Source organism: Nerophis ophidion, linkage group LG19 (genome assembly GCF_033978795.1).
Source record: "Nerophis ophidion isolate RoL-2023_Sa linkage group LG19, RoL_Noph_v1.0, whole genome shotgun sequence".
In the NCBI taxonomy this organism is placed as follows: Eukaryota; Metazoa; Chordata; class Actinopteri; order Syngnathiformes; family Syngnathidae; genus Nerophis; species Nerophis ophidion.
The window spans coordinates 16,158,713-16,181,083 of NC_084629.1; the positions used below are offsets into that span (position 1 = coordinate 16,158,713).

At 42.1% G+C, this 22,371-nt stretch overlaps 1 protein-coding gene across 7 annotated transcripts in view; it reads left to right on the top strand.

The window, feature by feature from the left end:
• LOC133538059 (phospholipid-transporting ATPase IH-like) overlaps positions 1–22,371 on the top strand; it is a 98,473-nt gene that overhangs the window by 17,071 nt on the left and 59,031 nt on the right. The gene's annotated exons all lie outside the window — the stretch shown is intronic.

The following is a 22,371-nucleotide window of genomic DNA, read 5'->3' on the forward strand; positions in this document are numbered from 1 at the left end:
CAATATCGGCTTACGACATAAACCATGCCCGTCTTTTGATGAAAGGCGTCCAATAGAACCACTTTCTGAGGAGAAGTATAACATAAACACAAGACGGCATGTTTCAAACACATACTACAGAAAAGTAGAGGTCAGAATCATTGGGCACGTCACGATTCGATCTGATTCTCCTAACGTATTAGTTCAGGGGCCGGGAACCTTTTTGGCTGAGAGAGCCTTGAAAGCCAAATATTTTAAAATGTATTTCTGTGAGCGCCATATCATATTTTTTTCAACACTGAATACAACTAAATGCAAGCATTTTTAAGTAAGACCAACATTTTATAATATAATAAGTCTCCTAATCTTTTTATAACAATTGTTATTCTGAAGCTAACCAATAATAAAGAAAATACTTCTTACCATTAATGCTACTTCATGAATAGGTGCAGTAGGAAACGGATGGATGGATTAAAATGCATGAGAATGTGTTATATTTTGAACGTTATTTTTAACACTGTGATTACCAGCATAATTATTTATTACTTATCGTGTTTCGCAATGTCAGCTAAGATTTATGAGAGCCGGATGCAGTCGTCAAAAGAGCCACAGGTTCCCTACCCCTGTATCAGTTGGTATAATAATGATGTCTTCTAAAACAACTGATCAGTTGAATGCCATGAGAATAGGGTTGTCCCGATCCGATATTTGGATCGGATCGGCAGCCGATATTTGCCAAAAAATGCGTATTGGCAACAGATCCAGTTTTAAAAAAAAATCCGGTCCATGTTTTCCAATGCACCGATTTAAATAATAGATTCCACTCTTCTGCTGCTCCCTATGCTACCGTTCCGCATTTTCCAGCACACCTTCAACACATCCACAGGTCTGTGTTCTAACCGTTAAGACTGCCGTGTGAATTAAAAGTTACGGTAAAAATGTCAGCCGTGTGGGAATATTTTACCCTACAAAATGAAAAAAATGAAGAGGTGGAGCGCAAAACATGCCACAATAAAGTCAGCGTGGTGGTAAAGTTGTAAGACATTTTAATGACTCTTGAGAGTGAGAGGCTTTTTAGCACTCATCATTGATGAACACAGGAGCAGGCTGACACCTGAGCATCTTGAAGTGCTCGTCTTTGTTACAATCTCCCCATTATGCTTGGACTCCAATTGTTTGCCTCCCCTGACTGGGGCAAACAATTGAAAGGAGTGTGTACATAGTTGTTTTTTTTGTTTTTTTAAGTTTACACTTGTTCAAGAGCAAGTATTGATGTTGAGTTATAGACATTTCAGGTTGTTTGTGTGTTTTGCTTTTTTTAAAATAATGTTTAGAGCATGATTTGCACTTTATAATGTTCACTTTTTTACTGTTTAATGATGCCATTTCTTTTTGTCATGTATAATTTTTTCTATTTTATGTTTATCCTTGAATACCAACAATTGTGTATTATTCAAACTCACCTAATTCAGCTGGCTAGTTGTTATCAAGAATACTAAAACCCTTTTCAACATGAATCTGACAACTAAGTTGGCTAAATAACTATAAACTTTAATACATGCTCGGATAGGCCAGTATCGGCCAGTATCGGTATCGGATCGGAAGTGCAAAAACCTGGATCGGGACATCCCTACATGAGAATAACAATAATCTGATGAATGAGAACACTCATAGGCACATTCATCTTCAAATATAAAAAACACATTCTATAAAAGTGAGATGATTCTATTTTCACATTTAGAAAAAAACATTTATCACCAAAGATCATTAAGTAAAAAGGTAAACACGTGTCATATATATTTATTTTCAACAAGTTAAGTCGGTGTCGTCATAGTCAGTGTTTACTGGTTCTGGCCAACGGCCTGACTGGGGGGGGCAAGATTTCTGGGACAAGAATGGGAAGTGACGTGTGTTGTGGAGGTGAAAGGTCGTTCTGAATCTTCTGGGTAATTAATTGCCGGGTGTCTATTGATTGCTAGTCTCGCGCGAAACCCAGTCCATCAATCAATGTTAATTTATATAGCCCTAAATCACGAGGGGTTTTAAAGGGCTGTACGAGCCACAACGACATCCTCAGCTCAGATCCTACATCAGGGCAAGAAAAAAACTCAACCCATAGTGGGGCCAGCCGGAGTTCATCTTTGGTGGAGCCAAGTCAGGAGCACAGAGACGTTCTCAACTGATACACAGATGAGTGGTCCATCCCGGGTCCCGACTTTTAACAGCTAGCGCCGGTCCACGTATCTACGTCTATTCCCGTCTCCAGTTACCTAAGCGACGTAACAAGCACGTGACTCTTTTCACGGACAACCCTGGCTCTAGTGTCATTTAAAATACAATAACCATCAACTGATGTGTGTACACTCCATTAAGCTAAGGATTCACAGCTGAATCTTATCAATAGAGGGGGCTGTTGCCGAACTGGCCACCTCTCGAACCGGATATCAGGTTGCATCAGTTTATCGTTAACAACCCTACTGTCTGTCACCCACAGAACCGTTTTTAGGTGGAAACGGTGAACATATGTTTCGTGTTTTTGGTAGTCTTTCTTTCTTTCTAGTTTATTTGAAATAGGGACAGATACAGACACATAAGTATCTGAAACAGTCATCCAATGTATGCATCATAGTGTTTGTAGCCAAAGCTAATTTACAACACTTTTCTCCAACAACAACACAGATCTAACATTAAAATGGGAAAATAAAAAGAATGAGGCAGAGAGGAATCGATAATAAATGATAATATTAATAATACAGACAAAGTGCAAACTAGATAAAAGCCAATATTAATAATAATAATAATAATAAGACAGACAAAGTGCAAACTAGATAAGAACCAATTAGTAAAAAATAAGTGACAGGTACAAGTATACTTTTCAAAGTGTCAGGTCTGTAATAAAGGTTTTTGAAAACTGGCTCCATAGTGGGAGTGTGGGAAAGTCTTAAAACTCCGGCACTGTTGTTTCCATGGGGCAAAGAAAGCCGCCAAGGTGCCCGAAAATGATGACATTGCCACCTCCTTCCCGCTCTGTCCCTGCCCCGACAGGGAGAAGGCATGCTCAACAGCTGTAAAACCACAAAGCTGTAGTTACTACTATTAGCACTATGGCAACATGACTTCTTCATCATCTAAGAATTAGACCTGCAGTACAAAGACACACACACATTCAATCAATCAATCAATCAATCAATCAATCAATCAATCAATCAATCAGGTAATGTTTATTTATATAGCCCTAAATCACAAGCGTCTCAAAGGATTGCACAAACCACAACGACATTCTTCGGTACAGAGCCCCCCAGGGGAGACCGAAAGCAATGGATGTCAAGCGGGTCTAACATGATATTGTGAAAGTCCAGTCCATAGTGGATCCAACATAATGGTGAGAGTCCCGTCCAAAGTGGATGCAATATAGTAGCGAGAGTCCCGTCCATAGTGGAGCCAGCAGGAAACCATCCCAAGCGGAGGCGGATCAGCAGCGCAGAGATGTCCCCAACCGATACACAATAACAATTAATAATAATAATCGACACGTCATATCATTTTAAATACACCCATGTCAAGCTTGGCCCACCAGAAGAACAAGTGCTTGTTTGTCTTCTTTACTCTACTTACTAGAGTACTGCTAAAACCATTGTTTTACCGTTTTATGCTGTACGTTTAATTACTTGTGACTTTTAATATTAAATTATTTTTAAAGTGTGGGATTAGAACAAGACTATGTTGGTGAATTGTGTGTGTGGTCTACACTGACAATTATTTCCTTACTTTCTCTTATTGAACAAGATTTACTTTTTAAAATAGTGCACATACAGTATCAAACAATAAAATACTACATACATTATTCTGTATGTGAACAATCTAACATTCTCATCTTTATTGTCCTATTTGTGTGAACATCCTTCAGACACTTTCCTCTGTAGGCCTTTTTCCAGCAAACGTTCAGGAACTTAAGGTTCCTGTATTTTTTGGTTCCTGAAGGAGTGTGTGGTTTGGGTTTCCACTGCATTTCACAGTTCAGGGTAATTTATACAAATCAGGCTGATGACATATGGAGGAGTGGTTTACTATATTTCTACACTCATACCATGTAAATAGACAATATTAGGTCCGAGTTTTCTTACTAAAAAGTAAGTAAATGAAATACAAACCAATAATATCCAAAAGGATATGCTTTAAAATAATTAAGTGTACTGAATTCTTCATAATAATGTAAGAACATGTAAGAAACTTCCTTAATTAGTCACCATGGAGACAAAGATTAGCGACGACGGGTGGGGGGCCGGTACTTTTTAGAGGTGGATATAGTACCGAATATGATTCAGTAGTAATGCGGTACTATACTGTGGTGGGCGTGGCCTGCGTACCTACAGCGAAGCGGGGTGTGGCAGGACAGGCTTCGAGATTGGCGACAGGTGAGTGGATGACACAGCTGAAAGTGTTTGTCTAATCACCTGTCGCTCTGTTAAAGTCAGCAGTCGGGAAGGAGGCGGAAAGACACGCGAGACATCAACAGACCATTGCTGAAAAGCACAAAAATACTTTCTTTGTTGCAAAATAAATAACAGTCAAACCTTCAAAAGAGATGTCCTTCCTTGGTGGTCAGTGGAACCCGCACGACAACGGCAACAGACCGTCACATATACTAATACCGGTATACCGTACAACCCTGGTTTGCGTACAGCGCCATTTATGCTGAGGCACTGTTTTACATCACTCTCACCGAGGAAACGTTGCTGTGGGGACATGCCCCAAGTCTCCCGCTTCTTTAGGCCGTTAAACATGTCCTCCGTTTGAACAAAAGCCTCCTCGCACAGCCACAGCTCCTGGAACTTTTCCACCTGTGCTTCCGAGAACAACACTGCTGAGTTCGCATAAACACCCCAAATACAGTCAGGAGGCTCTATTCCCGCCTTAGACCCGCAGGTTACATGTGCACGGCGATGAAAAGAAGAAAGAGGGTCACAGACGGTGCAGATTATAGCGGCGCTCCCAAAAAGAAAGTGGTGAAGGAGTCGAATTGAAGAGTTGCGTAACAGCTGGAGTCAAGCAGGGGACGACGCACATGCAACAGAATACAAATGTCAGGTTTTTTTGGCGTAATCCTTTTTTTGGGGATAAGCGTTTTAATCCCGTGTCGATGCCACAGGATGTTTGCGTCATGATACAGTTGAGGAGAAGGTTTGTGTCTTCAAACTGGGCTATTATGCAAATGTATCATACACACATCAAGTGCCATAGGCTTCATATATTTAGCATTTTGTACTATTTATTGCTAATCCTGTCATTCTTTTCAACATTGCGCAGTTTGGCACCAAGTTGCCATGGTGACTAATGGAGTGCATATTGAACAAGTAGGACATGTTTTTTCCCTTCTTTTTTAACTACGTGCAGCATCTATAATAGACGATTGCATGTCATTTATTGATTTATTTCACCCTAATTTTAGCTCAACCTCATTTCTAGGTTTCCAGGTGAAGTCGCACCTTTCCTTTTGGCAATAACAGCGTCCCAGAAATGTGTTACTCTGTGTGTAAATCTAATTAATCTGTTCAACACACCCAAAAAACACATTTTATGGAGGGTAATTATAGTTTTAAAAATAGGAAATAATGCAGAGATACATTTAAATGACACATAAAATGAATAAATTAACATTTTATTACACTTTTTAATTAATTCAATAGTGTTTCTCACCTTTTTTTTATCAAAATGCTGCCATTTGTAACTGTCTGTGGTCCCACGATGGCTTGTTTTGCGGTTTTACATATTAAGAAAAATAAACAATTAGTTAGCAAAGCGTCGGACTCCTTAATTATTTTGAAAAAAATTCACTGAAGGACGTCTAGTTTGTTACACATAATGTTTGGTCGTATGATAAACAATAACTCAGGCAAAGTTCAGGCGAACGTTTTTCGTGAATCCAAATCTTACAAATTGTGGCGTGTACGAAAATCGACTACTGTATTTGTTTTTCTGAAGATCCACATACAGTATATAAACATAGAATGTTTTTTAAATTACATAAATTATTTGGAGCTTTACACCTTATTTTTTTGCAATGGGCTGTCATTTGTATTGCAACTGACCTTAAATTGTATTATTTATTATCGAAAGATGAAAAAATTAATATACTTTATACACATGTATACAGTATTTACCGATTAATTATTATTTGATAACGCCTTGTTGTATTTAAACATTTTAATTTGTTTTATCCATCCATCCATTTTCTACCATTTATTCCCTTTGGGATGGCAGGGGGCGCTGGTGCCTATCTCAGCTTCGTACGGGCGGAAGGCGGGGTACACCCTGGACAAGTCACCACCTCATCGCAGGGCCAACACAAATAGACAGACAACATTCACACTCACATTAACACACGAGGGCCAATTTAGTGTTGCCAATCAACCTTCCCCCAGGTGCATGTCTTTGGAAGTGGGAGGAAGCCGGAGTACCCAGAGGGAACCCACGCAGTCACGGGGAGAACATGCAAACTCCACACAGAAAGATCCCGAGGCCTGGATAGAACCCAGGACTACTCAGGACCTTCGTATTGTGAGGCAGATGCAGTAACCCCTCTTCCACCGCGCTGCCCTGGATTTGTTTTATAAATAATAGAAATAGATTATTCACTATTGTAAATTATGGCAATTCTTGTTTCCCCCCCGGCTCAAAGCCTGTACGTTGGAGTTCAACCCGGTGGACGAAAGGGTAGCCTCCCTCCGCCTTCGGGTGGGGGGACGGGTCCTGACTGTTGTTTGTGCTTATGCACCAAACAGCAGTTCAGAGTACCCACCCTTTTTGGGAACACTCGAGGGAGTACTGGAAAGTGCTCCCCCGGGTGATTCCCTTGTCCTACTGGGAGACTTCAACGCTCACGTTGGCAACGACAGTGAAACCTGGAGAGGCGTGATTGGGAAGAATGCCCGCCCGGATCTGAACCCGAGTGGTGTTTTGTTATTGGACTTTTGTGCTTGTCACAGTTTGTCGATAACAAACACCATGTTCAAACATAAGGGTGTCCATATGTGCACTTGGCACCAGGACACCCTAGGCCGCAGTTCCATGATCGACTTTGTAGTTGTGTCATCGGATTTGCGGCCTCATGTTTTGGACACTCGGGTGAAGAGAGGGGCGGAGCTTTCTACCGATCACCACCTGGTGGTGAGTTGGCTGCGATGGTGGGGGAGGATGCCGGACAGACCTGGGAGGCCCAAACGCATTGTGAGGGTCTGCTGGGAACGTCTGGCAGAGTCTCCTGTCAGACAAAGTTTAAATTCCCACCTCCGGAAGAACTTTGAACATGTCACGAGGGAGGTGCTGGACATTGAGTCCGAGTGGACCATGTTCCGCACCTCTATTGTCGAGGCGGCAGATCGGAGCTGTGGCCGCAAGGTAGTTGGTGCCTGTCGGGGCGGCAATCCTAAAACCCCTTGGTGGACACCAGCGGTGAGGGATGCCGTCAAGCTGAAGAAGGAGTCCTATCGGGTCCTTTTGGCTCATAGGACTCCGGAGGCAGTGGACAGGTACCGACAGGCCAAGCGGTGCGCAGCTTCAGCGGTCGCGGAGGCAAAAACTCGGACATGGGAAGAGTTTGGGGAAGCCATGGAAAACGACTTCCGGACGGCTTCGAAACGATTCTGGACCACCGTCCGCCGCCTCAGGAAGGGGAAGCAGTGCACTATCAACACCGTGTATGGTGCGGATGGTGTTCTGCTGACCTCGACTGCGGATGTTGTGGATAGGTGGAAGGAATACTTCGAAGACCTCCTCAATCCCACCAACACGTCTTCCTATGAGGAAGCAGTGCCTGGGGAATCTGTGGTGGACTCTCCTATTTCTGGGGCTGAGGTCGCTGAGGTAGTTAAAAAGCTCCTCGGTGGCAAGGCCCCAGGGGTGGACGAGATCCGCCCGGAGTTCCTTAAGGCTCTGGATGCTGTGGGGCTGTCTTGGTTAACAAGACTTTGCAGCATCGCGTGGACATCGGGGGCGGTACCTCTGGATTGGCAGACCGGGGTGGTGGTTCCTCTCTTTAAGAAGGGGGACCGGAGGGTGTGTTCCAACTATCGTGGGATCACACTCCTCAGCCTTCGCGGTAAGGTTTATTCAGGTGTACTGGAGAGGAGGCTACGTCGGATAGTCGAACCTCGGATTCAGGAGGAACAATGTGGTTTTCGTCTTGGTCGTGGAACTGTGGACCAGCTCTATACTCTCGGCAGGGTTCTTGAGGGTGCATGGGAGTTTGCCCAACCAGTCTACATGTGCTTTGTGGACTTGGAGAAGGCATTCGACCGTGTCCCTCGGGAAGTCCTGTGGGGAGTGCTCAGAGAGTATGGGGTATCGGACTGTCTTATTGTGGCGGTCCGTTCCCTGTATGATCAGTGCCAGAGCTTGGTCCGCATTGCCGGCAGTAAGTCGAACACATTTCCAGTGAGGGTTGGACTCCGCCAAGGCTGTCCTTTGTCACCGATTCTGTTCATAACTTTTATGGACAGAATTTCTAGGCGCAGTCAAGGCGTTGAGGGGTTCCAGTTTGGTAACCGCAGGATTAGGTCTCTGCTTTTTGCAGATGATGTGGTCCTGATGGCTTCATCTGACCGGGATCTTCAGCTCTCGCTGGATCGGTTCGCAGCCGAGTGTGAAGCGACCGGAATGAGAATCAGCACCTCCAAGTCCGAGTCCATGGTTCTCGCTCGGAAAAGGGTGGAGTGCCATCTCCGGGTTGGGGAGGAGACCCTGCCCCAAGTGGAGGAGTTCAAGTACCTAGGAGTCTTGTTCACGAGTGAGGGAAGAGTGGATCGTGAGATCGACAGGCGGATCGGTGCGGCGTCTTCAGTAATGCGGACGTTGTACCGATCCGTTGCGGTGAAGAAGGAGCTGAGCCGGAAGGCAAAGCTCTCAATTTACCGGTCGATCTACATTCCCATCCTCACCTATGGTCATGAGCTTTGGGTCATGACCGAAAGGATAAGATCACGGGTACAAGCGGCCGAAATGAGTTTCCTCCGCCGTGTGGCAGGGCTCTCCCTTAGAGATAGGGTGAGAAGCTCTGCCATCCGGGAGGAACTCAAAGTAAAGCCGCTGCTCCTTCACATCGAGAGGAGCCAGATGAGGTGGTTCGGGCATCTGGTCAGGATGCCACCCGAACGCCTCCCTAGGGAGGTTTTTAGGGCACGTCCAACCGGTAGGAGGCCACGGGGAAGACCCAGGACACGTTGGGAAGACTATGTCTCCCGGCTGGCCTGGGAACGCCTCGGGATCCCCCGGGAAGAGCTAGACAAAGTGGCTGGGGAGAGGGAAGTCTGGGTTTCCCTGCTTAGGCTGTTGCCCCCGCGACCCGACCTCGGATAAGTGGAAGATGATGGATGGATGGATGGACTATTGTAAATTATATGATCAAATCAAAAGGGAATAAGCCTTAGAAAATGGATGGATGGATTATTAGGTGGTGGAGGAATACGCATTATTTAGAGCTTCAAATCTCTTATTCATGCACAATTGTATTGCCAGTACATATTTTATATGCATATACATTTAATAATTATTGCCCCCATATAATTGTAATATTCAGGTTGTTTAAACTATAGATACATTAAATAGATAATTTATTATTGTATATTAAATTAGCAAAAAAGTATAATTTGGGCAGCACGATGGAAGAGGGGTTAGTGCATCTGCTTCACAATACGAAGGTCCTGAGCAGTCCTGGGTTCAATCCCGGGCTCGGGATCTTTCTGTGTGGAGTTTGCATGTTCTCCCCGTGACTGCGTGGGTTCCCTCTGGGTACTCCGGCTTCCTCCCACCTCCAAAGACATGCACCTGGGGATAGGTTGATTGGCAACACTAAATGGTCCCTAGTGTGTGAATGTTGTCTATCGGTGTTGGCCCTGCGATGAGGTGGTGACTTGTCCATGGTGTGTGCCCCGCCTACCGCCCGAATGCAGCTGAGATAGGCGCCCGCGACCCCAAAAGAGACAAGCAGTAGAAAATGGTTGCATGGATGGATGATACAGCATTTAAATACATTTTAATTATCTAGAACTACAAGCCTTAAAGATGTACTGCAGTTATAATTATGTTGCACTGACACACAGTCCATTCTGTTCAATCTGCATGAATAGCAATATGTTTATTAATATTATGGTTGTAGTTTGGTGTCTATCTATTCTATTAAAAACAGCAGACTTTGTGTTTGGTTATGTATTGGATGTCATTAGCCTATGTACCTAAAGAAGTGACCCATGCATCCTTTGCCCACACAGCATGAGGGGTCCATTAGAGAAGAAGAGCTTAATGAGGGATGCCAGGCCGACATGGGTGCAGCGTGGTGGCGCCGCGGAGGAGGAGGGATGAGACACGACCATTTAATCAGACCACTTAATGGTCTGTAACTTTTTATTACATCACCGCAGGGAGCTGCACCACGGCAACGGCAGGGGTCGAGGGCCAAGATCGAGCCCGATCTTTTATTGTGACTTTGGCCCAGGCATCTTTGAGGCGACAAATATAAAAGACATTCGCTGCGGCGAAACCAGCCTGGCTTCCATTGTCGCGTTGTTAATAGCGACAAAGCGCTCCGTGTCCACTGCTGACTGGCCGGGCCACTTTGTGTGATGGAGAGGAGCTGCTGGAGGTAGAGAGAGCAAGGACAGAACAGTGGACCGCAGGTTGATTTGGATCAGTGAGGATTAACGATCATAAAGCGGATCTCTTCCTCCACACGGCTTTAGGGACGTAAATCTGATGGGAAAGAATGGTGGAACAACGGAAGTGTGGATTAACGCACACGGGTCCTTTTAAATGGCTTCTTTGTGTAACGGTTCTTTCCCAAACTCTGGTCAATTTCCCCCATAGTAAATAATACAAAATGATCTGTTCCAGGGTCAAACTGTCACTATCATAACACTTTTAAACTAATGACTGCTGTTTAGTAAACTAAAGTACTGTAAATGCTCCAATTAACACTTATGGTCGCCGGGTGCATGGTCTACCAGAGCAATCAGGTCATAAAATATTAACACTAAATCTACGCCGGTAGCAGACCTTCTAGGGTTTTTTTTGGATGGCAGTAGCTGCATTTGAACGATCATGATTGATCGGTGTCAAGCAGCTTTATGCACCTTGTCATGCACTTTAAAGGCCTACTGAAATGAGATTTTCTTATATAAACGGGGATAGCAGGTCCATTCTATGTGTCATACTTGATAATTTCGCAATATTGCCATATTTTTGCTGAAAGGATTTAGTAGAGAAAATCGACGATAAAGTTTGCAACTTTTGGTGCTGATAAAAAAGCCTCGCCTTAACCGGCAGTCGCAGACGATGACGTCACAAAGGTGAGGGCTCCTCACATCCTCACATTGTTTTTAATACGAGCCTCCAGCAGCAAGAGCTATTCGGACCGAGAAAACGACAATTTCTCCATTAATTTGAGCGTTAATGAAAGATTCGTGGATGATGATATTGATAGCAAAGGACTAGAAAAAAAAAATAAAGTTAAAAAAAAAAAGGCAATTGCATTGGGACGTATTCTGATGTTTTTAGACACATTTACTAGGATAATTCTGGGAAATCCCTTATCTTTCTATTGTGTTGCTAGTGTTTTACTGATTTTAAATAGCACCTGATAGTCAGAAGGGTGTGTCCACGGGTGTGTTGAGGCCAGTGTCTGAGGGAAGTCACGGCAGATACAAGGACAGCGCAAACTCCACAGATCTCCGGTAAGAGGCGACTTTTTAACACATTTTTCTCATCGAAACCTGCCGGTTGACAAGTGATCGGGATCAATGTTTGCTTGACCGTTCTGATCCATAGCAAAGCTTCACCTTCGGGAATTTTAAACAAGGAATCACCGTGTGTTTGTGTGGCTAAAGGCCAAAGCTTCCCAACTCCATCTTTCTACTTTGACTTCTCCATTATTAATTGAACAAATTGCAAAAGATTCAGCAAATCAGATGTCCAGAATACTGTTTAATTGCGCGATGAAAAGAGACAACTTTTAGCCGCAAATAGTGCTGCGCTAATATTACTTTAAAGTCCGTGACGTCACGCGCACGCGTCATCATTCTGCAAAGTTTTCAACAAGAAACTCCGCGGGAAATTTAAAATTGCTATTTAGTAAACTAAAAAGGCCGTATTGGCATGTGTTGCATTGTTAATATTTCATCATTGATATATAAACTATCAGACTGCGTGGTTGGTAGTAGTGGGTTTCAGTAGACCTTTAAAATGTTTGATACACTTGCCGTACTGTTGTCTACAATGTACTGTATGACTACATTTACCAATATTATGTTACCGGTACTTTGATACTTTTCAATACTTTTCTAAATAAAGGGGACTACAAAAAAATTGCATTATTGGTTTTATTTTAACAAAAAAACTCACGGTACAGTAAACATGTTTCTTACTGCAATCAAACAACAATTTTGTCCTTGAATAAAATAGTGAACATACTAGACCAGTGGTTCTCAAATGGGGGTCCGCGTACCCCTGGGGGTATTTGAAGGTATGCCAAGGGGTATGTGGGATTTTAAAAAATTCAAAAAATAGCAACAATTCAAAAATCCTTTATAAATATATTTATTGAATAATACTTCAACAAAATATATATGTAAGTTCATAAACTGTGAAAAGAAATGCAACAATGCAATATTCAGTGTTGACAGCTAGATTTTTTGTGGACATGTTCCATAAAGATTTCTTTTTTTGTGGAGAAATGTTTAGAATTAAGTTCATGAATCCAGATTGATCTCTATTACAATCCCCAAAGAGGGCACTTTAAGTTGATGATTACTTCTGTGTAGAAATAGTTATTTATAATTGAATCACTTGTTTATTTTTCAACAAGTTTTTAGTTATTTTTATATCTTTTTTTCCAAATAGTTCAAGAAAGTCCACTAAAAATGAGCGATATTTTTCACTGTTATGCAGTTAAATCAGTGGTTCTCAAACTTTTTTTGTCATCCCCAACTTTGAACAAGGGGGAGTTTTCAAGCCCCACCTGCCCCCATCGCCCCAACAGAACGCTAATGCCAAGTTTAACATTTTCATATTTATTGAACGTCAAGTAACATTCAAGTTGTATACATTCAAGCAATAACATAAAACAGCATCAAGTTCAATAAATAAAATAACTGTGCATCTGTGGTGTAACTTGCATCAAGTTCAATAATAAATAGAATAACTATTCTGCCAGTTTTCTTTGAAAGAAATCAAGTGGCTTATTGACGTGATTGGGGTGTGTGGTCTCGAGGTGTCTCTTTAATTTGTTGGGTCTCATGCTGTCTGCTGCAAGCGGTTTTAGACACAGAACACACAGGGGTCTTTCCTCTGCCCCCACCACCGTTGCCGTGAATCCAAGAGCAAGATACCCTTCATACTTTCTTTTCGATTTTTGTTTCTCTGCAGGCGCTGGTTCTGATTTGACGACCTTTGAGGTGCGAGTCACAAATTTATCCATTTTGTCTAATTGTGGTCCACACATTAGCCTGTTACCCATCCACGTGAAAGATACAGTAGTTCCGCTTAGCCACGCCCTGATTAGTTACTGTTGCTATATCTGTCAAACTTTCGCTCCTACCTAGAAATTTAAAGCGTAGAGGAAAAATAAGTCATTCACATTTATTTACATAACAGATTTCACAGACAGAATCACAAAGTGATTTACAGTGTGTATAGAAAATGAAAGGATAGTAAAAAAAAATAAAAAAATTCCTTCCGTTCCTCGCGCCCCACCTGTCTTGTGTCTATTCCCCACCAGTGGGGCCCGCCCCACACTTTGAGAAACTCTGACTTAAATAAATAAGAAACTGATGACATAGTGCTGTATTTTACTTCTTTATCTCTTTTTTTCAACCAAAAATGCTTTGCTCTGATTAGGGGGTACTTGAATTAAAAAAAAATTTCACAGGGGGTATGTCACTAAAAAAAAGGCTGAAAACCACTGTACTAGACAACTTGGATTTTTAATCTACGTGTTCATTTACTGTTGATATCCGGTTATTTTCTCTTTTAACATGTTCAATCTACTCTTCTGCTAAAATGTAATAATCCACCAATGGCATTTGTTTACATTCAGGAGCACTATCTTTTGTTAGCTGTGACACCTGTGAAGCTATTGTATCCCCCGACTATGTGTAGTGAAACATGTTTTGCTATTCCTCGTCCTGCAGGGATGATACTTGTAAGAAACTTACTTTATTTGTCACCATGGAGACCAGGATTAGTGATTTAGAAGTAGCTAAAACACTGCCGACTGCGGATGGATGTTAGCTGCTAGCTAGCTAGCCATGTCTTAAAGCACCTCTTGATGAGCAGTGTTTTAGTGTTGTTACTTCACCTTTATCTTTAGTTCTTAGTCCAAAATGCGTCCGTTCTCCCTTTTCTGTCCACACACCGTGTCTGCTTGTAAGTACTCTGTCATTGTGCGCTGCCTTACATGCTCCTCTGCTCGTAAAACCAGCAATGTCACGACTTGACGACGGCCCTTCATGCCCGTAAAAAAAAAAAAGGGAGGAACCGGTACTTTTATTTATCAATTAGTACCGCGATTCTATACTCATACCGGTATACCGTACAACCCTAGTTTACACTGCAGGACAATTTGGATATTTTTTAGATCTGATTTTTTCCCGCTGACTGTTTACATTGCAAGGAAAATGTGATTTTTTTTTAATCAGAGTCCAGTGTAAATGCGCACAGGCCCCAATTTGGCCCCAATGTGGCCTTGACGTCACTTGCATGCACAGTGCGATAAAGATAAAATAATGGAAGTCGACCGGGAGGAAGTCGGTACTACTACAAAATAAAATAAGTCGCCACACCTTCAAAATTTGTGTTTTTTTTACATGAAACTAAATGAAAGTAATATAATGTATGAATGGCTGTATATAGTGTAATGTATCTGGGAGGGTTGTAATCTTTTTATGGTTGTTAAGTAGAGGAGACAAGGACATCAGCGTGGATCTACATGAGCTTTATTTTTCAACTCACATGTAAGCAGATACACCACAGCGTCAATTCCAGTCCTTCAACAATCGCTATTTCTTCGGAATCAAAATAAATATTCTCATATATTACAAAACCCATTTCCATATGAGTTGGGAAATTGTGTTTGATGTAAATATAAACGGAATACAAGGATTTGCAAATCCTTTTCAACCCATATTCAATTGAATGCACTACAAAGACAAGATATTTGATGTTCAAACTCATAAACTTTTTTTTTTTTTTTGCAAATAATAATTAACTTAGAATTTCATGGCTGCACCATGTGCCAAAGTAGTTGGGAAAGGGCATGTTCATCACTGTGTTACATCACCTTTTCTTTTAACAACACTCAATAAACGTTTGGGAACTGAGGAAACTAAATGTTGAAGCTTTGAAAGTGGAATTCTTTCCCATTCTTGTTTCATGTAGATGATATCCTGGTGATATCCTAGATTATATCCTGGTGATATCCTTTACACACGATCTGTTTTTGTTGCAGTACTGCCTGAGGGATCAACGGTCCGTAATATCATCACTTACGTGCAGTGATTTCTCCAGATTCTCTGAACCTTTTGATTATTTTACGGACCGTAGATGGTAGAATCCCTAAATTCCTTGCAATAGCTCGTTGAGAAATATTGTTCTAAAACTGTTTGACAATTTGCTTACAAATTGGTGACCCTCGCCTTCTCCTTGTTTGTGAAGCTGCTTTTATACCCAATCATGGCACCCACATTTTCCCAATTAGCCTGCACACTTCTGGGATGTTCCATTTAAGTGTTTGATCAGCATTGTTCAACTTTGTCAGTATTTATTGCCACCTTTCCCAACTTCTTTGTCACGTGTTGCCGGCATCAAATTCTAAATTTAATGATCATTTGCAAAAAAAAAAAGTTTATCAGTTTGAACATCAAATATGTTGTCTTTGTAGCATATTCAACTGAATATGGGTTGAAAATTATTTGCAAATCATTGTATTCCGTTTATATTTACATCTAACACAATTTCCCAACTCTTATGGAAACGGGGTTTGTACATATAGCCTAATATTTGCACACTATTGACACGTGATGCACCGAAAATTCGGTCGTCCCAAATAGACTTTGCTCACAGAAACAGGATGTTGCGACGAATTATGGCGTGTGCGTCTTTCCGGCGCACACGGGTGACGTAGCTCGCTCAAAGCTGACGAAAAAGTCAATTTTCACCAGTTAGGTCGCAGTGCCATTTGTACTGAAGTCACATTTGAAAAGATCGGATTCAGACTACCTCCTGATGTGGCCGAATCTGAAGCAAAAAGATCCGATTTAAAGCATTTTGGAGCGTTTTGACTGGCAGAAAAAAATCCGATCTGTGTCACTTTTGGGGGAAAAGAAGGAGCTGAGCCGGAAGGCAAAGCTCTCAATTTACCGGTCGATCTACGTTCCCATCCTCACCTATGGTCATGAGCTTTGGGTCGTGACCGAAAGGATAAGATCACAGGTACAAGCGGCCGAAATGAGTTTCCTCCACCGTGTGGCGGGGCTCTCCCTTAGAGATAGGGTTAGAAGCTCTGTCATCCGGGAGGAACTCAAAGTAAAGCCGCTGCTCCTCAACATTGAGAGGAGCCAGATGAGGTGGTTCGGGCATCTGGTCAGGATGCCACCCGGACGCCTCCCTAGGGAGGTGTTTAGGGCACGTCCAACCGGTAGGAGGCCACCCGGAAGACCCAGGACACGTTGGGAAGACTATGTCTCCCGGCTGCCCTGGGAACGCCTAGGGATCCCCCGGGAAGAGCTAGACGAAGTGGCTGGGGAGAGGGAAGTCTGGGCTTCGCTGCTTAGGCTGCTGCCCCCGCGACCCGACCTCGGATAAGCGGAAGAAGATGGATGGATGAATGGATGGGGAGGACATGCAAACTCCACACAGAAAGATCCTGAACCCAGGACTACTCAGGACCTTCGTATTGTGAGGCAGAAGCACTAACCCTTCTGCCACCGTTGACTGCGTGGGTTCCCTCTGGGTACTCCGGCTTCCTCCCACCTCCAAAGACATGCACCTGGAGATAGGTTGATTGGCAACACTAAATGGGCCCTAGTGTGTGAATGTGAGTGTGAATGTTGTCTGTCTATCTGTGTTGGCCCTGCGATGAGGTGGCGACTTGTCCATGGTGTACCCCGCCTACCGCCCGATTGTAGCTGAGCTAGGCACCAGCGCCCCCCGTCACCCCAAAGGTAATAAGCGGTAGAAAATGGATGGATGGATGGATGTGTGTTCAGTGTAAACCAGGCCATTGTCAGCACTATTAATGCTGATTGAGCAGTTTGCGCTTTACTGCTGTTACAACACTGGTTCTGTCGCTGCTGTGTTGCACAACATGCGCATTAATAAATGACCATGTGGTCAAACAAAGCTTTTTCGCTTTCTCATGCACTATATGGCTGCACTGTTAACCGACATCAAAGTTTTAATTAATGCGGTAATGTTACCGCAAGAGGCTGAGGTTTAATTTTTTTTTTCTCCGCTGTCACCGGCATTTGAGTGACAGACATGTTCGCCAATAAGAATTGCTGAGCCTCACGTTTGTTCATTACTTGCTTTAAACATGGAGAAAGACGTCTCACTCTGTGCATCGCTTCTGTCACCTCAGCGTGTTTATTTAACAGTAGACTGAACTGAACGCAGTGAGCCTTCTTTTCAGTTATTCACAATCTTTGTCACTGTGGGCGGAAGCCCGGGCCCCAGCTTCTTTTGCACACAGGAAGCACGAACAGACAGCCTCCCTTGTGGGTGTGCCACAAAGTAACGACAGTTAGGAGGAAACCATAAGAGCCAAGCCAAATGTCTCATAGCTTCATATTGGATAGGCAATATGAGCCCATCAATACGGACAGACGAGAGGGAATGCCGTGATCAAGTGATGGCAACAAACAAAAAGACAACGCCCGACCTCGTACTTCCTCTTTTAAGATGTTCGATAATAATTTAAGTACATTTTTGTCCAGTTTTTTTTTTTTTATCCATCCATTTTTACCGCTTATTCCCCTAAGGATCGCGGGGGCCGCTGGTGCCTATCTCAGCTACAATCGGGCGGAAGGCAGGGTACACACCCTGGACAAGTCGCCACCTCATCGCAGTTTATTTATTTAGAATTACCAAGTTATTTACCTTCCAATTGTATTACAATGGTAAACAATTCTACAGTCATGAGAAAATAAAAGTTTGTATCCTTTTAAATGGTTACTTGCATAATTGTTACATAATATGATTCCATTATAAAAACTGTCTAATTGTATCGGCTATCTTCCGTTTAAGAGTACGATGTAAACGAAAGCTCTGAATCTATCCTATTTTTTAAAAATCAATTAATGTGTGGCACCTCGGGACAAGAATATGTTAATTGACAGTCTAACAATAAAATATGTGCTATTTTCACAGTTTAATGCATTTTTATGTATAAAGCATAAAAATTGCTCATCAAATCACAATTTTGCAGAAAAAAATTGCAAGTATTTTTTTTTTTTTTAAATCGTGCAGCACTAACCTATTATTAAAGTTGTGTTTTAATGAGTTGCTATAATTTACGGTGAAGTAAAACTCCTCAGCCTTTGTTGACAGGGTGCTTTTTTAACGACAATTATTGTGTGCCTGAAAGACCAGTCTCTTTAAATTAAGACTTAACAAAGTTTGTTTTTGCAGTCTACCGTATTTCCTTGAATTGCCGCCGGGGCGCTAATTAATTAACAACCTCTTCTCACTCCTGCGCTTGCCAAAGGCATGCGGTAAAAGTAAGCATGCGCTAATTATTTTAAAACCTCTTCTCACTCCGGCACTTACCAAAGGCATGCAGTAAAAATTTGAGTGTGATGTAAGCTTGGACCTTAAATCCTACTGAATAGCTTCTAATCTTCTTCCCTTTATGCGATTTCAAATTACCGGTATTGAACTCAGCCTCCTCCATTTTGAAAATGATGACAGGGGAAGTGTCACGAGTTTGACCAGGCGGTAATACTAAGCATGCGCTAATTATTTTGCGAAGCGAGTTTGACCCGGCAGTAATTCAAGGCAGGCGCATACTATATGCCCTGCGGCAATTCAAGGAAATACGGTATATTCTGCTCTTCATTGACTACCAATGTCAGCCATTTTATTCTGAGCATCCAGGACTGAGACATGCGTCCAATGTCTCATTTCCTGTTCTATGGTTATCATCACATTTTTGTGTAGGCATTACAAAGAAACAAAAAGAACCCAAGCATGGTGTGTTGCTGCTGGTTTGCTAACAACCTTGTTTTCTCTCAGATATTTCTTTCCTGTCTTTCTGGGTCATGGAGCCCGCACCCCCACCCCCTGCCAATGTTTTGATAGGGTCTCAAGCCAGCTGACAGTTGGCTGCTTGTCTATTTTTATCGCACCACTCTCGCCTGTTGATGGCTCTTGATAACTTAAGTTTTGTGCCTTCAAGCTCGTCACTGCTGAAGCTTTTACACTTCAAGGTGCAATCAGGGAGTTCTGATGGAGATTTTAATTTTTCATAAAAAAACATGCCAGGTAGTGTTGATGACTTTCTGTTTAAGTACTTCCAGTATTGTATCATTTGTCGAAAAAATAAGCAGCATCGCACCACTAGTTGGTCCGTGCATGTTCTATAAGTTCCTTAGGATGTAAGCTAAAAATGGTAAAAGGAGACACCATTTGGATTTATTTCTAAACTGCTAGTGTCGAGGGATCTAGATTATAGTTTCAATAATGAATAAAAAAATAATAATTTTTTTCCGCCACCTACGCTACAAAAATGGAATTATTATTATCTTTTTTTTTACTATGGTCTTTATTTTTGCCTTATTGTAAAGCATTTGATGTGAAGGGACATGTATTGTAGATTTAATAATGATAAAATTAAAAAATGCAGATTGTTGGCACCCTGCTTCCTGTTGGTTACAAAGGTGACAGAAAATAAAAACTTTTGGTGTTTGTGTAAAACACTCTACAAACATGGCCGACACATTGGGCATTAGATTAGATTAGATAGTACTTTATTTATTCCGTCAGGAGAGTTCCTTCAGGAAAATTAAAATTTTCAGCACAATCCCATTCAAGATCAGACAAACATTACAGGGAGACAGAACAGGATCGCTGACGGGTCTGCCGGCTTCCAGCGCCCCTTACAAAAAAGATGACATACAGGTAAACACGGGGGGGGGGGGGGGTAGAGAAAAGAATAGAAGATTAAAATAAAAAATAAAAAAAAAATCGGTCTTAGCCTGGGCCCTGGAGTGGTGCAGACTGAGGCCAAGGGGAAAAAAAAAATTAATAATAAAAAAACAAAAAAATTAATTAATTTCTAGTTTTGAAAAATGTTTTTATTTTAATGCTTCTCATGTGAAGAGACATGAATAAAATAAAAATGTTGTCTTTTTGGAGGGAGGCACCTTCCTCCTGTTGGTGTAAGAATCTCCACAAACGTATATCATTTACAGTGCATTCGGAAATTACGTTTTTTTGTTTTTTTTTATGTCATGTTTTTATGTTAGAGCCTACATTCATTTTTGTCCTCAAAATTCTACACACAATAGCCCATAATGACAATGTGAAAAGCTTATTTTATTTTGCAAATGTATTAAAACTATAAAACAAATCACATGTACAAAACTATTCACAGCCTTAGCTCAATACTTTGTTGATGCACCTTTAGCAGCAATTATAGCCTCAATTATTTTTTAATACAATGCCACAAGCTTGGCACACCTATATTTGTGCAGTTTCACCCATTCTTCTTTGCAGCACCTCTCAAGCTCCATCAGGTAGGATGGGAAGTGTTAGTTTTCATCCAGGATGTGTCGCTACATTGCTGCATTCATCTTTCCCTCTATCCTGACTAGCCTCCCAGTTCCTTTCACTGTAAAACATCCCCACAGCATGATGCTGCCACCATCATGCTTTACTGTAGGGATGGTATTGGCCTGGTGATAATCGGTACTTGGTTTCCTCTAAATTTGACGTCTGGCATTCATGCCGAAGAGTTCAATATTTGTCTCACTAGACCAAATACTTTAGTTTCTCATGGTCCGAGAGTCTTTCAGAACATCTTGGCAAACTTTTTTTTACTTAGAAATTGCTTCCTTCTGGCCACTCTACCATGCAGGCCTGATTGGTGGATTGCTGCAGAGATAGTTGTCCTTCTTTAAGGTTCTTCTCTCTCCACATAGGAATACTGTAGCGCTGACAGAGTTACAGTTGACAGTTCTTGGTCACCTCCCTGACTAGACTAAGATGAATACAGCAATGTACAGAGACATCCTGGATGAAAACCAATGCTTCCCATCCAACCCAATGGAACTTGAGAGGTTATGCAAAGAGGAATGGGCAAAACTGCCCAAAGATATTGTAGGTGTGCCGAGTTTGTGGCATCATATTCAAAAAGACTTGAGGCTTTAATTGCTGCCACAGGTGCATCAACAAAGTATTGAGCAAAGGCTGTGGATACTTAGGTACTTGTGATTTTTTTACTCTCAATAAATTTGCAAAAGATTAAAATAAATACTTTTTCCATCGTCATTATGGGGTATTCTGCGATGAGGTGGCTACTTGTCCAGGGTGTACGCCGCCTACCACCCGAATGCAGCTGAGATAGGCTCCAGCACCCTCCGCGACCCCCAAAGGGACAAGCGGTAGTAAATGGATGGATGGGATGGATTACGGGGTATTGTCAGTAGAATTTTGAGAGCAAAAATTAATTTCTTCCATTTTGGAATTGGGCTGTCACATAATAAAAATGTGGAAAAAGTGAAGCGCAGTGAATACTTCTCAGATGCTCTGTAAAACCTTGTTTACTTATTTTGTGTTAAAGGCCTACTGAAACCCACTACCACGCAGTCTGATAGTTTATACATCAATGATGAAATATTAACATTGCAACACATGCCAATACGGCCTTTTTAGTTTACTAAATTGCAATTTTAAATTTCCCGGGAGTTTCTTGTTGAAAATGTCGCGGAATGATGACGCGTGCGCGTAATGTCACGGACTGTTAGGAAATAATAGCGCTGCGCACACACACAGCTAAAAGTCGTTTGCTTTAACCGCATAATTACACAGTATTTGCAATTTGTTCAATTAATAATGAAGAAGTCAAAGTAGAAAGATGGAGTTGGGAAGCTTTAGCCTTTAGCCACACACACGGTGATTCCTTGTTTAAAATTCCCGGAGGTGAAGCTTTACTATGGATCAGAGCGGTCAAGCGAACATGGATCCCGACCACATGTCAACCAGCAGTTTTCAGTGAGAAAATTGTGATTAAAAAGTCGCCATTTACCGGAGATCAGCTGAGCTTGTGCCGTCCATAATGCTGCCGTCGACTTCCCTCAGACACTGCCGTCAAGACACCCGTGGATACACCCTTCCGATTATCAGGTACTA